The sequence below is a fragment of the Prunus mume genome, linkage group LG5 (assembly GCF_029339155.1).
Source record: "Prunus mume cultivar Tortuosa linkage group LG5, ASM2933915v1, whole genome shotgun sequence".
NCBI classification, from domain to species: Eukaryota; Viridiplantae; Streptophyta; class Magnoliopsida; order Rosales; family Rosaceae; genus Prunus; species Prunus mume.
The window spans coordinates 15,908,069-15,920,478 of record NC_142702.1 but is presented as its reverse complement, the minus strand read 5'-3'; the positions used below and the strand labels follow the sequence as shown (position 1 = coordinate 15,920,478).

Below are 12,410 nucleotides of genomic sequence, written 5' to 3'. Positions count from 1 at the left end.
AACATTGATGGTCTGTCTGAACAAGAAATCCTCAATAAGCTCCAACACATGTCCATGGTTGCTAATAGTTATGCCACAAACCATAGTTTTAGGCAGTCTGAAATAGTGCCTCTACTAGTCACTGGTTTTACCGGAACTCTTCGGTATTGGTGGGATAAGCATCTAACAAATGAATCAAGAAACTTGATAATTCATGCAGTTAAACTTAATGAAGATGGTCTTCCTATATTTGGCGAACAAATAGGTCAAGGTATAGAAGATGGAGTTAACACTTTGTTATATACAATAATTGAACATTTTATTGGACTAGTAATACCACTACTAGAATCCATGATCAACTTAGTAATCTACGATGCCCCAAGTTGTCTGATTTCAGATGGTATAAAGATACTTTCATATCTAGAGTCATGCTTAGAGATGATAGCAATCAACCATTTTGGAAAGAAAAATTTGTTAATGGTCTCCCAAATCTATTTGCCCATAAGATACGAACTGTCCTTAGTAATGAGCAAGGTCAAATTGATTGGAACAGCTTAACCTATGGAAATATAATAAGCACAATTAATCAAGTTGGTATGAAAATTTGTGTTGATTTTAAGATTGGAAAGCAAATACAGTCCGATAGAAAAGTCAGCTAAGTATGAGTTAGGAACTTTCTGTGAACAATATGGTCTTATTAGTTACCCTCCTTCTGGGAAAGCTAAGTCTAGTTATCATAGTCATATTAGGAAAAGTCGTCATTATTTGCATAGGAAACAATCATTCCGGCACAATAATGATAATAATGAGTTTTACAAGAAAAAGATATTTCACCCTAAGAAAAACTGGTCTAAAATGCCAAAAGATGAAAAATATTCACTTTAGGAAATCCTCTGGCAAGAAAAATGTTAAATGTTGGAAATGTCAGAAAAATGGTCACTATGCTAATCAATGCAAAGTAAAAGACACCATTAAATAGTTGAAAATCACAGATGAAGATAAGGAAAAGTTGATTAAAGTCTTAGAGTTAAAGAATTCTGAGTCTAGTGATAACGAAACCATAATTGCCAGTACTGAGTCAAAAATTTACCGGTCCTCCCATTCTCAGTCTAGTTCGCCCCAAGTTCAATTCGGTTGTAAAGATAAATGTTGTAATCGGATAAAATCTACTTCTATCCTCACTAAACAGGAAGAACAAGAAGAATTACTAATTGATCTAATTAGTAAGGTTGAAAACCCAAAGTTAAAATCTGAGTACTTGAAGAAGTTAAGAAAAGTTATTAGCCTGGAAAGCCCAAGCCAATCTGTTCCCCAACCAATTAGTCTAAATACTACTTTAGAAAAATTTAATCAGAAAAAGGATATTACGTTACAAGATTTACAGTCAGAAATTAGGATGATTAAAAATGAAATAAGTGAATTAAAACAAATAAGTCATAAATTGCAAGCCGAAAATTATGCCATTAAACAGGATTTAGTTAACTTAATGGAAAAGGAAAGTTCTGAGTCTAGAAGTCAACCCAGAGAGTCCAAATAACTCTGATGGTGAACCTTCAACTAATGAACAAGCCGTTAATTTGATAAAAACAAGTCAGTTTTAGAAAATGGTATTCTAAAGTCACAATATTTGTAAAAAATTTTGAGTTCAACACAGTTGCTTTATTTGATTCAGGGGCCGACCTTAATTGTATCAAGAAGGTCTAATCCCCACCAAGTTTTATAAGAAGTCTAAAGAATCCTTAAGCACTGCTTCAGGAAAATTCCTTCTACACGTTGAACTATGAAATTCCCAAAGCCCATGTCTGTGAGAATAAGATTTGTTTTAAAACCTCATTTGTCTTAGTCAAAAATATCACTGACGAAGTCATTTTAGGTTTACCTTTTATTGCCCTATTGTATCCTTTCCAGGTAGAATACGATGGAGTCATCTCTACCCATTTAGGAGAAAAAGTTAAGTTTGAATTTCTGTCGAAACCTGAATTGCATAATCTAAAAGCCCTTCAAAAGAATTCAGTGTCTAAGTAGTTCAAATAATTAATCACAAAAATAATTAGTTGAAATTCCTTCAAGAAGAAGTCAAATTCAAAAGAATTGAACAACAGCTTAGTTCTACATCCTTACAATTGCAAATTCAACAATTTGAAAATAAGTTGAAAAGTGAAATCTGTTTTGATTTGCCTAATGCTTTTTGGCATAGGAAACAACATGTTGTTAGTCTTCCTTATGTCAAAACCTTTAGTGAGAAAAATATCCCCACTAAAGCCAGGTCAATCCAAATAAGTCAAGAACTAATGGAATTCTGTAAAATTGAAATAATCGAATTACTTCAAAAAGGAATAATTAGCAAAAGTAAGTCTCCCTAGTCTTGCCCTCCTTTCTACGTCGGAAAAAATGCTGAATTAGAAGAGAGTCCCAAGATTAGTCATCAATTATAAGCCCCTTAATTTGGTCTTAGAATGGATTAGGTATCTCATACCTAATAAAAGAGACTTAATTAACGGACTATAAAAAGCGTCGTTTTCTCTAAGTTTGATATGAAGAGCGGTTTTAGCAAATCCAAATAGATGCGTAAGATAGATATAAAACTGCATTTCTCACTCCTTTTGGCCATTATGAATGGAATGTAATGCCCTTTGGTTTGAAAAATGCGCCGAGTGAGTTTCAAAATATAATGAATGAAATATTCAATCCCTACAATCATTTCTCTATTGTTTAAGTTCCTCCAGATAGTCAAACACAATGGTCTAGTTGTTTCTGCTAAGAAAATCAAGTTGTTTCAAACGGTGTTCGTTTCCTTGGTTTCAATATTTGTCAGTCTCAAATTAGTCCAATTGATCGAGTCATCCAATTTGCAGATAAATTCACTGATTAAATTCCTGATAAGAGTCAACACCAGAGGTTCTTAGGATCTCTTAATTATGTGTCTGATTTTTATCAAAATTTGAAAAACAATGTAAGCCTTTGTTTGATAGGTTGCGAATAATCCTCCTGGTCATCTACTCACACTATGATTGTCCAACAAATCAAAGTTCATGTCAAGACACTTTCCTGTCTTGGTATTCCTTCAGTTGATTCTTTCAAAATAGTTGAAACTAATGCATCTGATATTGGTTATGGAGGTATTCTCAAACAAAGAGTCAATCCAAATTCACCAAAACAAATCATTTGTTTTCATTCAGGCATTTGGACTCAGTCGTAATACAATTATAGTACTATTAAGAAAGAAATATTATCTATATAGTACTATGCATTTCTAAGTTCAAGATGATTTGTTAATCAGTAGTTTTTAATCAGAGTTGATTGTCAGTCTGCAAAACATGTTTTAGAAAAGGATGTTCAAAACATTGCATCTAAAAAATTTTTGCACGATGGCAAGCTATTTTAAGCATATTTGATTCTGATATTGAATATTTGAGAGGTAGTGAGAATTCAATTCCTGATTTTCTTACACGAGAATTCCTGCAGGATAATCAATGGCCCCGGAAAAAGATAAGCAAAAAGAGTCTTTCACTAGTAAACCCAAGCCGTCACAGTCGCTCAGAATCCTTCCCTCTTCCATGAATCCAACCAAAGTAGAGTTGCCTAAACAATTGGTCCCTTATCCGGGATCTTCCCCAATTTCAGTTGCCACCGCATTATCTATTGCTAATAGATTTTCCAGCTTAGGTTCCTCAGTTGGCCAAATTCGCCCTAGTTATCAATCGTCTTAAATTTCTAGTTATGATCCTTTCTCAGTTGGCCCTTCAGTTGCCCCGCATCCTTCAAAAAATCGTCTCCTTATTTGCCCAAAAGTAATTCCCATTTGTTTATTATTGAGCCTATTTATGATTGCCATTATGATCCAGTTGCAATAGCTAAACACTATTTCCATCTTGGATTCCATTATATGCCACCAAGTCCTTATAAAAGTCTCAAGTATTATAGAGATATTTTACTTGAAACCTAATCAGTTGAAATAAAACTGATAAAGGACGTGATCATCCTGAAATCATCCTTGATCATTCCATGTATATTCACAAAATTATAAGTCAAGAGTTATTCAGCAGTCATCCCTATGAGTTGAAAACCCTTCAGTCAAAATTACAATATAATTATTCTGATTATATTGAAGCCTGGTATTCTATCTTCCTTCATCAATCTGAGGATTTTAGTCATTCCTGGTTTATCAATTTTGACAATAAGTTCAAAGTTCCTATTCCTTACTAGTTTTTTCACTTGTGGGAAAAACACATTGGTTTATGAAATTCTACCTGTTCAAGTTCATGAGTTGATTCGATATTTCTCCCAAAAATATAAGTTTCCTAAACAAGAGTTGTTCTTCCCCAAACAGTTGCTTTTTATTTGCAAATATAAAGTCCCTTGGATCTTAAAATGGTCCTACAAAGTTACCAAAGACACCAGAGTCTTTGCTCGCCAATTCTCTGTCAAGTGGTAGGATAAGTTTGAAGTTGACTGAATTGCGAAATATGTCTACAATGATTTTCCTCAAGTTGTTGTTCCCCCTAAGCCTCAGCCCTGCATCTCCCTACCCCAGTTCTGATCGATCTTCTCTCTCAATCGAAGAGAAAACCAAGTCATCATCCGATTGCCTTCCTATGCAGTCTTGCCAAACCAAAGCGGGGCGCGACTATAGAAGACTCCTAGAGACCCTATGCGACTTATGATGAATTCAGATTAATCCAAAGGTTGCGTGACCATCTCCAAGTTAAAGTTGCCTCCCAGGTGAAAGTAAAAGTCAAAGCATTCAGTTAAAGCAACTGTCTGCTTTCACATGCCTCTACAGTCATTATTCCCGACAAGTTACCCATGAAAAAGCCAAAAGTTGCCAAAGTAAAAGCATCAGCTCAATTCCCGTGCATCCACGGAAGCATCCAAGACAACCATAGTTACTTTCGGTTACCTTAGTTGCGTAACCAGAATTAATTGTTTTCTTATTTAAAGAGGCTTCGGGTTCTGTTGTAAGCAAAATACATTTTTAATTTCAGTTTTAAAGTTTTCCTTGAGACTCCGTCAAGCAAGCTCTCAATGTAAAAACTAGAGACTATGTATCCTCCTCAGTGAAGTCTTCCAGAAAGCCCTTCGGTGAGTATAAATAAAGCTGATAATTTCATGATATCTTTATTTTGAATATTTTCATATATGCATTAATTTGAAGTATCATCATGTTCTTATTTTCCATGTTGGTATTTTCATTGATAAGATTCATGCATAAGTTGCGTCTCTTCTATTATGTCTATATATATATATATATATATATATATATATCAGTCTTCATTGAGGCATCCCTTAAATAATTTTATTTGAGGGACGCCCTTTAGGATACCCTACAATTTTTTTCTCAATAATCCAAACCATCTATTTTTTAGGTCTTCATTCATAGATCATCCTTATAAAAAATTAGAAAAATCTGAGACTGTTTCGATATCCAATTGTGTCTTACAAAATCAATGTACACGGTGCTTCAAGAAAGTACTAAAATTTCAATAACTCAAATGAGTGATCAAATGATATCGGATTCAAGTAATTTTTTGTAAAGGGGAGAAATGCCACTCGAACCTAGAGCTAGCTTGGTTCTCCCGAAATCGTTGGCGTAGCGATTATTGGACATCTAGGGTAAAGCAACATTTCGGTGCGAGCGCGAAGCAGTACCAAATCAAGGCAAACTCTACTAGATATGACCTCAAAATAACAGGGGTCAAGGTCGGCCAGTGAGATGATGGGGGATAAGGTTCATCGTCGAGAGGGAAACAGCCCGGATCACCAACTAAGGCCCCTAAATGAAGATGATCTTTGAATGGGTATTTACAAAATAGACGGTTTGGATTAGTGAAATACAATCCTGAATGGAGTCTACAAGGGGTGTCTCTCAAATACACTTATTTGAGGAATCCCTCAATAAACTCTATATATATATATATATATTGAAATTTTATGGTAGCTTAATATTCATTATGTACTAAATTGACGTAATTGGATTACTGATTGCATGATAACTATTTTAAGGATTCCGTTTTATATTGTTATTATTGTTAATTTACCTCATTATCATTTAATACAAATTCAAACTCATGTACACTAGGTTTTGGGAAATATGCTGCGTTCTCAAGATACTGATGGATGGCGGTCAATTCTAGAAAATAGAATATGAGATTTACCAGAAGGAGAACAAAGAATCTTGTTAGTTTTGAAGTTGAGTTTTGATAAATTGAAATCACCATATTTGAAACAATGTTTTGCATATTGCTCAATGTTTGTCAAAGATTTCAAAATTGAAAAGGATGACTTGATCCAACTTTGGATGGCTCAAGGATTGCTTTACCCTTCTCCTCCCAAGTTCCCAACAGACGTAATCTATACATGGAGGATATAGGAAATGAATATTTTAATATTCTATTGAACAACTCTTTCTTTCAAGATGTTGGAACGGAGCGTGGTAATATTACATGTTGCAATATGCACGACCTTGTGCATGATCTCGAAGAACATGTGTCAAAACCGAAGAGCAATGACTCCAATGAGACTCGACATATGGCACATATTCCTACCTCAGTGCTAGAAGGAGTTCTAGAAAGAAGTGCTCAAAAATTGCGCTCACTTTTCTTGAATGTTGAAGGTCTTGGTGATATCTTACTGAACTTTAGAGGTTTGCGTGTCTTAAATTTATATAAAGCTGATATTGAGGAGTTGCCAATTTCAATTGGAAAGTTGAAACACTTAAGGTATCTGAATGTTTCAGACACGAAGATCAAAGCACTCCCCAAATCCATTGGAAAGCTTTATAATCTACAAACATTAAGAATGTTCCGGGTCAAGTTTAAAAAGTATCCAAAGGAACTGCAAAATTTGATGAACTTGAGGCATGTTTATTTTTATTGGGATATTATGGAATTTCCAACAGGGATGGGGCGATTGACTAATCTCCGAACATTAAAATTTTCATTGTGGGTAAGGAGACAGGTCGTGGGATAAAGGAGCTGGCTGGCTTAAACCTGTTAAAAGGCAAATTATCTATCCATAATCTAGAGCACGTGAGAGACGGAGAAGAAGCCAAGAAAGCAAAATTAGTGGAGAAGACCAACATACGCCAGTTAATGTTTAAATGGGCGAAGGACAGGTCAAGCATCACCAATGATGAAGAGGTACTAGAAGGCCTTCAACCACACACTAGTAAACTGGAATTTTTTGAGTTTTCGAACTTCATGGATCATAAGTAGTTCGTTTCCTGCATTGAAAAGTTTAACTATTTATAAAGCCAAGAACCTAACTCAATGGCCGGAAGGTAAGATAGTTGTGTTTCCTTGCCTTGAGGAGCTTGTTTTGATCAATTGTGATAGATTGAGAAGTGCTCCCAGCCATTTTCCATCTCTCAAGGAGTTGAGGATAGATTCCATGGGTAGCGGCATGCCAATAGTAAACATAAGCAATAAGCTGACCACTCTTACGTCGCTCACAATAAGGAGTATAAGAGGACTTGCTTCTTTACCAGAAGGGATGCTAAAAAACAACAAGAATCTTGCATACTTAGAGATAGAAGATTGTCAGGAGCTAACTCGTATTGGTCCTCCTGATGTAGTTGGTTCTTGCGCATTTCTTGAGTTAGTGCGTATTTCCAAGCGTCCTATTCTTGCTTATTTGCCTGATGGGCTACTCACATCATCTCTTAAGAACCTGATTGTGAAAGACTGCGATAGTCTAGAGTTGATTCCAGTTACACAGGCTCTCCCATCCCTCTGGGAATTAGAAATAACAGGCTGTCCGGAGTTGTCAAGTCTACCGAGCGGGTTAGATTATTTTACCTCTCTTCAGGAGTTGGCAATATCAAATTGTGATATGCTAACATCCGCTTTGATTCACAGCCTCCCATCCCTCCGGAAGTTGTCTATATTAGGTTGCAGCAGGAGTCCAGAGTCTGTTCCAAGTTTACTCGGCTTCACATGCCTTCGTGAGGTGATGAGAATAAGCAAGTTTCCAAATGTAGAATCTATTCCAAGTTTAGACAACCTCACAAACCTCCATGAATTGGAGATATCTTGTTGCGATGGATTGAAAAGTCTACCCAGTGGGTTAGCAATAACATCCTGCCTCAACCACTTGATGTCATTGAAAATCGGTGGCTTTTGGAAGGAGCTGGATTCATTCCCAGCTTTTCAGGTTACATCACAACTTGAATACTTGCATATATTGGGGTTGGCCTAAGCTCAAGTCTTTGCCCGAACAAATTCAACACTTCACTTCTCTAACATGTCTCGAAGTGCATTGCTTTGACGGAATGAAGGCTCTTCTAGAGTGGTTGAGAAACCTTACATCTCTTGAGTACTTGGAGATATGTCGTTGCAAGGATATTATGTATCTACCTACACTAGAAGCTATGCAATGTCTCACCAAATTAAAACGCATAATCATTTAGGATTGTCCCCTTCTAAAAGAGAGATGCAACAAGGGGAGCGGCTCAGAGTGGCCCAAGATTTCTCACATTCCACTAATATATGGTATGTTTGTCTTTTTCCTTTTATTGTTTTTGGCTCTTAAATCAACTATGCATTCTATTTTCTTCACCTACTGTACAGTTAATGTTCATGATCTTAATTCTTTCCCCATTACGTACGACATAATGATTTCTAATATTTATGTTTAAATCTCTAGTTGACTACGGCTGGGTAAAGTTGGATCTGCCAAATTCAATATAGTCTGAGGAAGCATCATCATGAAATGCGAAATAGTTGAAAGTGGTGTGAATTGTTGTTGAGAAAATGATTAAACTCAAGTGAGTGACTCTGCTTCTAAAGGTATGTATCATTCTTTTTTCTTTCTCTGAAAAGAATAAAACTCTTTTCTCCCATATATATATATATATATATATATATATCACATTTTCTTCTCCTTTGGCGTTCAAATCAAGTAAGTTGCTTTTTTCCTTGAGACAGGTGTTGGTGTCGAGAGTTGATTGAAGAAAAGGATTCCCTTCCCTACAACCTACAGGTGTGGAGTTAATATTATTATATCGTTCTAATTATAATTAGTACAAGCAACTACCTAGCCTCTGTTGTTCTTTTTTTCTCATGAATTTACTCCTTGTCTATGATGTTGCTTCTCTAGGGTCTATTGTTATTTGGGCATAATTTGGAGGTGGGTGGCTTTGCCTTACCTGAAGGAACATTTTTTGTAATGGGAGCAAACAGAGTCCCCTTGGCCCTTTCCACCAGATGCGGTTTTTTTTTTTTTTGTGGAGATAATGCGCAGAAATTATATTAGGGTACAGTAATTCATGAGAACTATTTTTTTTTCCCCTTCAAATTATTAGTTAATTCTATATCATCTCTCTCTCTCTCTCTCTCTCTCTCTCTAACAGCTTTATAGGATTGATTCTTTATTGAAAAAGTGAGTAAGGTTGTTGGTTGCAGGGGCGGACGCACCAAGGGACAGAAGGGGTCAATTGACCCCTTGGGATGCCGGCATTTAGCTGTCGAGGTCTCAGGCGAGCAGCCCTTGAGACCAGCAGCTTGTTGACTCCTTAGGTGCACTGAATGTGCTTGATGAAAGTCCCCAAAGAGAGAGAGAGAGAGAGAGAGAGGAGAGAGAGTTGGTTGGTGGGTTACAACGATGGTCATAGGTGGGTGAATTTTAATTTTGGATAGAGATAGAGAAAAGGAAAGGTCGTGGGTGGGTTACATCGATGGTAATGGGTGGGTGAGTTTAATTTTGGACAGAGATTGAGAAAAGGAAAGGTAATGGGTGGGCTACAGCGATGGTAATGGGTGGGTGAGTTTTAATTTTGTGCAGAGATAGAGAAAAGAAAATGCAAGACAGAGCAGATGGTAATGGGTGGGTTACAGCTATGGTAATGGGTGGGTAAGTTTTAATTTTGTGCAGAGATAGAGAAAAGAAAATGCAAGACAGAGCAGATGGTAATGGGTGGGTTACAGCTATGATAATGGGTGGGTGAGTTTTAATTTTGGACAGAGATAGAGAAAAGGAAAGGCAAGACAGAGCAGATCAAAGGGAATTTGTGTTGTAAACTGCTGAGATTGGTAAAATTTCCATGTGGGACCCATGTAGTAAATGGGGAAGCAAGTTCTGGTTTTGGTTTGGCTTTTGGAGGAAATTATGTTGCATTAAATGAGTAGTTAAAAACAACGTAAAAATATAATATTAGAAGTATTAAAAGTAACAAAAGCTTAAGTGGCAGGGAATGGGAAGAGGAATGTAGGCACGCCAACAACAGCAAACATGTTATATTATATGTAGTATTTTTTTATTTTATAAAAGTTGAGAAGGTACGGAAGAGAGGATTGGGGTGGATGTTGCAGAGAGTGAAACTGGGAAAAAGAAAATGGGAGGTATTGTTTTTTGTTTTTTGTTTTTTTAATTTTCTTTTTCAAAGTAAGGGGTTGGGCTTGTTTCATTTTAATTTTTTTAAAAAGATAAGTGTAGTCTCTATACATTATAATTTTATTCTTTATTAAAAAAATGATATTCTCTTTTAGATGAGACATTAACAAAAGTGCCTAAAATTATTAAAAACATAAATGATTTATGAAGCTACAATGCAATGTTTTTAAAAGAAAATTCATCGTGGACAATTGAAGTTTGGATGGAAAGTACTATTTTTCTGTTTTTCTAGTGTTATTTTCTTCTAAAAAAATTTCGAAACTTTACACTGTGACCCCTTGGCCTGAGAATCCTAGATCCGCCACTGGTTGGTTGCTCTTGTGTTGTGAACTTGTGAAGGTATTCAAAAGCACTCCAATTTCTACAATTAATATATTCCACTCTGTATATTTAAATCTTAAGAAAAACGAGTGCACAAATTTGTTTCCTCTTTAGGCCTGCAATTATAGAACAACTTTTACGTATGTAAAATTCAGGCCCGATCAAAGAGACGGACTACCAACTTTTTCGTATCAGATTGCTATGAATTTCTTGTTTTAGAATGTGCAACTCAAGTAAACTGCCATGCAACAAAATCAGAAGCTTTTTTATTTTTTTAAGCTAGACAAAATTTGTGACGTTTTAGATTAATCACACACCCCATTGATTTGGACATAATGTTGTGGTATTGATAAAAATGCTTTTCGATTATATACTCAAAGTGTTCCACAAGTAGCGCCAATTAATCACACACCCCATTGATTTGGGACAAATGTTGTGGTATTGAAAGAGTTTTATTCTTTCTCTAAAAAGAATAAAACTCTTTTCTTTCTCCCATATATATCACATTTTCTTTTCCCCTGGCATTCAACTCAAGACAATTGCTTTTTCCTTGAGACAGGTGTTGGTGTGGAGAGTTGACTGAAGCTATATATCGTTCCCTAGCCTACAGCCTACATGTGTGGAATTAATATTATTATATCGTTCTAATTATAATTAGTACAAGCAACTCCCTAGCATCTGTTGCTATTTTGGCATAATTTGGAGGTTTTGCCCTTTGCCTTTCCACCAGATGGCATAATTTGTTGCTATTTTTTCAAATTATTAGTTGATTCTATATCCTCTCCCTCTCTAACAGCTTTATAGGATTGATTCTTGTGGAAAAAGCGAGTAATACCGGTATATATAATATATATTCCACTTTGTATATTTAAATCTTAAGAAAATGAGTGCACAAATTTCTTTGAAATTCAGGCGCGATCAAAGAGACAAACTACCGATCCACTATGACCAACATCAATTCTTAAGGAACTTACAAAGCCCAACAGGTGTGAGATTTTGTATCAGTAATGAAAACATAAACATTCAATGTATATTGTGTTTTAATTTTTCAACCACGCTACAAGCCTAGGTGGGCCCAAGCCACTCAAAAAACCCGGGGCTTGCAGGTGGGTTATGCATACTGGATAGTGATAAATCAACATGAGACATTGATGGACCGAGAAGCGGAAAGTCTCGGGTTCTTGGGAGGCCTCGAGACTCAAGCCATAATTCTTAGGCGGCATGTAGGTAGAAGAAAAAATAAGCCCAAGCAAAATAACTAGCCAAGATAACCCAACCATAATCAGCCCAAATCGAGAAGCCCATAAGCCCATTTGTTAGAAAGCCATCTTGGCCTTAGAAAAAACCAAAATAGCCCACAGAGCTTCAGCCTTTTTGAAAAACAAAGAACACGTGAAGGAATAGATGGCAGGCTCCTTAAGCAAAGTTGCTGGAAACCAAGTCCCAAGCCAAAGAACATCCAAAGAACTGATGAATACCATCCCATCTTTATCGAAGCATCCTGGACCAACATACATTTGCACCTCTTTTCCTTCATCAGATTCAGCCAAGGAAGAGGAAAGAAAAGAAGAAAAAAAAGAAACCAATAGTGGAAGCTCTCATTGCACACATGGAAAGGAGGATGTTGAGCCCCCAAATCCAATTCCATGAAAATAGATGTAAGCAATCTTTGTCAAGAAAGGGAAGTCGAGAGAAGGAGAGAGAAGGAAGAAAAGCTCATT

General features: G+C 36.1%; 1 pseudogene across 1 annotated transcript; it reads left to right on the top strand.

The window, feature by feature from the left end:
• The first annotated feature begins 5,633 nt into the window (after nt 1–5,633).
• On the top strand, nt 5,634–9,196 carry LOC148917116 (putative disease resistance protein RGA3; annotated as a pseudogene). The gene is made up of 4 exons (XR_016126896.1): nt 5,634–8,468; nt 8,623–8,765; nt 8,904–8,958; nt 9,076–9,196. The product of XR_016126896.1 is annotated as a putative disease resistance protein RGA3 (transcript).
• Nucleotides 9,197–12,410: the final 3,214 nt, after the last annotated feature.